A 6000-nucleotide genomic window follows, 5' to 3' on the forward strand; every position below is an offset into this window, starting at 1 on the left:
TAAATTAGTTAATGAATTTTTCCAAACATCTCCCTATAATATTCTCAAGTTAAAACCACAATGTTGACGTTATTCACTTCTTGAAGACTGCTTCATAGATCGTCAGCCTTTAGGTTGAATGTAATTAAACGTTCAAATTTTCCCAATTTATAAAGCTTCACGCTGATTAACGAATTTTAATGGTTTGATTCAAGATTTAAGCGCAACGAGATTCTGATCCTTGTTCGTGAATGACGTAGGAGCTCAGCACAAAAACATTTATATACTACAGGTTGACGGAAACACTTCTACGTGCTTTCATGGCTCATTCTCGATCAATACTAGTGATGTCCACACGGCTTAGTTGAAAGAATATCATAAATGCAATAGTTTGTAGCTGGATTAACAATATCACGTACAAAGCTTACAATCAAATATTTTCTACGCCTAAATGCATCAGTTAACATATGAAGAAGTTTGTTTTCGTTGTAACTGACAAAATTGGTTAGCTATTCATGGTAATAAGATCTTACCTTATGGATTTCGATAGAGTATTTTTGTTATGATTTCTTGAAGCTTCCTAGTTATGAAACTGGCATATTGTTTCGAAATATGCCAGTCGTATAATAGTTTGTATTTTGATATTAAACAGATAATTTTATTAGCGAAAGTTCCAAAACGACGTCTGACCACAAATATCTACTGGTCAGTAATTAGCAGATTATTTTCTGCTCAATATAGCTTTACCCTCTTACTACCAACATATCAAACAGAGACATGAGGTCGACATGGGTGAAGTTTGTACCCAACTCTTATTTTGATCATCTACTTACCTATTAAAGAGAGTATGGTGCACTAATTACCGTATTTTTCGGAATATAAGATGCACCCTTATTTTGAAGACAAAGTTTTGGGGAAACTTTACTATACTAACTTTACTAACTCCATTACTATAATCTAATATATTATTATTCATACCTTCGGTGTATAGGGTATATATACGATATACACAAGCCATGTGGAAATATATTTAAATAGGCATTCATAGTTTAGTTCAATTGAATGTGTTATTTATAAGAATAGTAGTTTTTTTTCTTTTAAAAACATAACTATTTATAATGCTCCCTAAATAATAAAAAATAAATTACAGTGAAAGCAATGAAGATTTTGTAAGTTTTGAACCAAACTAAATAACAGTAAACCTTTTTTTTTACTTACGGTATTTTCTAATTTTGTTGTTTTGAGCTCTTTTGTGTTTTTAAAGTATCGAATTGAATTTTTGTTCAATAAAAATATTTCAAATGCGACTGTAGGTTTTTTCCCCAAGACGTTGTCTTCAAAATAAGGGTGCGTCTTATATTCCGAAAAATTCGGTAGTTCGTCGTGAAGTTAACTATCGTAGAAATGATAGTCCTAACGATTAACATAGAACTAACGTTTAATATGTTAAAGTAAGACTAACAGTAGAAAAGGAGATAAGAAAAATAATTTATTCCGTCAAAGCCTGGTTTTTCAAGTAATTGAATCAGCCTGAGTGCACTTTGACAAAAGGAACAGAGGATATGTTTAACAAAGAAATTAGCATCTGTTCTATTTAAACGGGGAGGGGTGTTAATAGAAAGGAACAAGCTAAGGCACCCCTCTTATGTCCGGGGCATAAAGATTGAATGTAGGGCTTGAACTAATAAATTAAATCAAGAATTTGTACTTGTACCCATAATTTGTTTGACACATACCTTATTTCACATTACAGAAATGGTGTTAGAATTACTCTATTACTTTTTCTAATCCCTCTCTACAACTTCAGTGTTTGTTGATACGCTGAGTGTTTCGTGATAAACCACATTAGAAATTATTCCTCCTTCCTGGGTCAAGATTAAGAAATTTCTTTGGTGATCCTACTCTCAAACACCAAACCAACACAGAATTTACTATGTGACAAGCAAAGTGTTTTCAGATGTAGTGCTACCACTTTAAGGGCCTTGGTTGCTATTTTTACTGGCAAAAATGTGAATGTTTATCATTTTTAATGAAACAATTTTAAAAATATAATTGGTCCAAAACTAACCTATTTTTGCTGTGATCGTGGCCTCTGGTGGGTGGGGCCATGTAAGATCTATCCTATGACATGCCACTTGATCATATATATCATTCTACCAAATTTGATTGAGATTGGTCCAAAAAACCACGGAGTAGTTCGATGACAAACAAACAAACTTTTTTTTTTTTTGCTTTTATAAGTCTAGATTTATCGTTTCTTTATCTCATATTTTATATTTCATTTAATAGATTTGATTAACCATGAAGAATAGATGAAGAAAATAAATTTAAAACATTATTATGTACTCTTTTTCAGCTTTAAGTATGCAGTTAGATCATTGCTACATTCTGAAATATTATTTTATTGATTGAGTAAAAGCTCAATTTAACCTTCTAACAATAATATTGGTAGTCTAATGTTTAAAATATTCAAATACAAAATCGGTAGGTTAGATATGATAGTTTCCGTTAAGATTAATAATGAGTCATAAATTTAATTTGTGCAGAAAGATTTAAACAGCAGAGGGTCATCATGGGAAAGACTTAAAACAGAAACAAACTTGTTGTTATTGGTGGGCCTACTTTGGAGCTGGTTGGAAAATCTTAGGGTAACTAAATTTTTCGCTTATTTTTCTGTCTAAAAATATTTAAAAAAAATCATTTCTCGAACTTATCAATATTATTTTTATTCATTCTTTATTAAACGTCAGAAGCTGTAAAACCCTGCGATCAATTAATTGTGCTTAAGAATTTTAGTTGACGAATTTGATTAATTTATTACTAACGTTAAATTTAAAATAATAAAAGCCCGTTTTTCATTGCTTAACTTTAGATACTCCTTAATTATTAACCTGCTAAGTATAATAATTATCATTAAGTACTTTACATTTTTTATTATTTTAACTTCTTTCAATGCATCTGCTAGATTCCTAAGTTATCTTTTCACATTGAAGCAGAGGGCGTTGTGTAGCAAAAAACAAACGTTAATAGTATGAAAACCTAACACTAACTATATGTGCAGAGAAAATGAATGAATGAGCGTTGTTAAAATTTAAGTTCTGTCTGATATATAATTATGTTTGAAATGGTATGATAGTCAGAATAATAAACAAAAACTGGTTATTTCTTATGTTTTTGTTTGTATGTAGATTTTTAACTTTCAAAGTGTTTATTCCATGTTAAATTATTATTATTTTAAAATTTTCTTCTTTGTGACACTTTGGAAAAGAAACTGTATTTTATTTAAAGAAATTATAAACAGAGTATTAATGATAATTTTAATAGTGTAAAACAGCTTCTTAAGGTATTCAGTCATTTCAACTGCTAGCGAAACTTTTTTGAAGCCGAAGACAGGATATCCTTTGCGTAAAAGTTGTATTCTCCAAGTTGTCATAAAATCTCCAGTTAGAATTTGCTTCTAAGTATTCATCTACATCTTGATCTCAAAGTGGTAAAAATGTTTTAGCACTAATTAGAGTTCTCTCCACTCTCCAAATTACATATTTTTAAACACGGAAAAAAATATTATATCTTGATCACTAAGAATAACTATTCATTCATTAGTCACTAGGCCTAATATAATACACATATCCAGAAATTCTTACAATATCGTTATCACTCTCGAAAGAACCTAATCAAGTTCCAAAATTAATTACTAAGTGAGCCACCAAATATAATCAGTATAAAAATTACAGATGACCAGTCCAGTTCGGCCTTTCTTGTTTGTTTGATAAATACTGAAGTTTACACTTTTATAAAATTGTTAGATACAAAACTTCAAATCACGTTTTGTATAATAAGGGACTGAACACGTTAGCATGTTGGATTATAGGTCTATCACTTTTCAGCTAAATAAGGCCTACTGAAATGACCTCCGAAAAGCTTTGCGCAAAATTCAACAAATATATTAATTTTACACTGATTTGTTATTAAAGTTTCTCAAAATGTAAACGTGTTAAAAATTTAATAGTTTTTAATTTGTACAAATAAATTGCCATGTGTGCAACTAATAATACTTTCCGACTTACCCTATCAAGACTGGTAAGGACCTCTACCGGCCTTTCTCCTCCAATAACAATGAAAGTCAAGTCCTGTTTATTCAGAACAGGAACCTGGATTTGTATAAAAATGGAACACACAAGTAAATGTAAACTTTCATTACGGATGACAGTATTTACGTCAACAAAAACACGTTTTAAAACTAGCCTTCATTATAATTACGGACGATAGCATCATGTGTATCAATAAATTCACGTTCTAACTTAGGCCTACTGGTTTCGTTACAGCAGACAGTCTCTGTGTCAATGAAGCTACGTTCTAGGTCGGGCCTAACATTATATTAGGTACTGTATTTGTCAACAATTTCGAGCCCTAACTTAGGCCTACTGTTCTCACTAACTCGCTTACAGTTTGAAATATAAAACAATAATTTCACTCTACAACACAGGTACGTTTACGGACGTATGCTACAATCCGGGGTTCGATTTTCCGCGGTGGGCAGAGCGAAAACGGCCTGTTATGAAACTTTGCAGTGAAACAGTTTGTCGTTAAGAGCATATTATGTAAAATTTTAACAAACGTGACATCATTCGATCAGCACTATATTAGATAAAGGAAAATTAATTAAAATTTCTAAATACGTTAATTTATTTCAATTGGTCTCACACTAGGGGTGCGGTAACTAATCCTTACTAAGTAGAAACACTTTGTTCAGTTGTATTGATATTGATTACAGTACGGATTTTATTTCTTTTCACCAGGGTACACGCTACACAGTCGAATACCTTATTCATTTCGTCTCGAGACTAGGACTTCAGACGGATGATGAACGAGATGAAGTCATTCGCCGCTTGGTGGCAGCTCTAAGTCAACAATGTCTAGGAATAGGAGGAGTCTTACGACCAGCGGGGGTAAAATGGCCTAAAATGGGGGAAGGGACAACAGCAAAAGTGCTTAGATTCATCACCAGATTGTATTGTCTTGTATCGGGGATTCTTCCTCCAGATGACAGTAACAACAATGACGAGGAAAACAACGCCCTCTACATGGGAATTAACATCATGGCGACTGCTATTGGACGAACTGGGTCCGTGCTTAGGTAGTGTAAGTCGGATAGAAATATGAGACTCGTATAACTATTTTTCGACATCTGTTATTCTGGTGGTGTGGGAACCCTAAAGCTTCCATTCGTAAGACACACTGAGTGAGAACATTCCATTAATTGACGTAAATTTAATAAATGTTAATTTGCTAATTAAGACACGTGCTCGTCGAACTTTCCTCTCGAAGCTCTTGCAGTTTGTAAAACTGTAAACCAGATGTCGCTACATTATACTGATCCAAAGCGGACGGTCTGTATATTAAGTAAATCTTAACTATGAGAAAGTAAACCACTTAAAATGTTACATCTGCAGAATGTTGAATGTTTTGAACAAAAATAAAGTGTAATGACACGTGAGAGAGGTAAAATGATTCTTTTATCGTCATCTCTTTAAACATTTTGTGTCCACTACATCAACCAATAACAAGCTAAGCCTATTAGATTATTTCAATCCATGAAAGTCAACCTTATTTTCACCCTGCCGTTTTGCACATACAGACGTATTTAACATATAGTTATAAGCTGTAGGCATTACATTACTGTCTAGAAACACAGTGTTTCCTGTGTAACTAAATACGTGTTTATACTTGCTAGAAGTCGTGAACAAATTATCAAAACAGAACAGTTTGCGTCTATCATGTCAAACCTATTGATCGTGTAGTTCAGGTCAGCTTCTAGGTCATATACATCATGTCAAACCTATTGTTCGTGTAGTTCAGGTCAGCTTCTAGGTCATATACATCATGTCAAACCTATTGATCGTGTAGTTCAGGTCAGCTTCTAGATCATATACATCATGTCAACCCTATTGATCGTGTAGTTCAGGTCAGCTTCTAGGTCATATACATCATGTCAAACCTATAGATCAGATAACACCACTA

At 32.6% G+C, this 6000-nt stretch overlaps 1 protein-coding gene across 1 annotated transcript in view; it reads right to left on the reverse strand.

Annotated features, from left to right (window-relative positions):
- Positions 1-6000, reverse strand: part of LOC106456934 (nuclear valosin-containing protein-like) — a 95748-nt gene that overhangs the window by 85987 nt on the left and 3761 nt on the right. The window lies entirely within an intron of this gene.

The sequence above is a fragment of the Limulus polyphemus genome, unplaced genomic scaffold (genome assembly GCF_000517525.1).
Source record: "Limulus polyphemus unplaced genomic scaffold, Limulus_polyphemus-2.1.2 Scaffold273, whole genome shotgun sequence".
Taxonomy (NCBI): domain Eukaryota; kingdom Metazoa; phylum Arthropoda; class Merostomata; order Xiphosura; family Limulidae; genus Limulus; species Limulus polyphemus.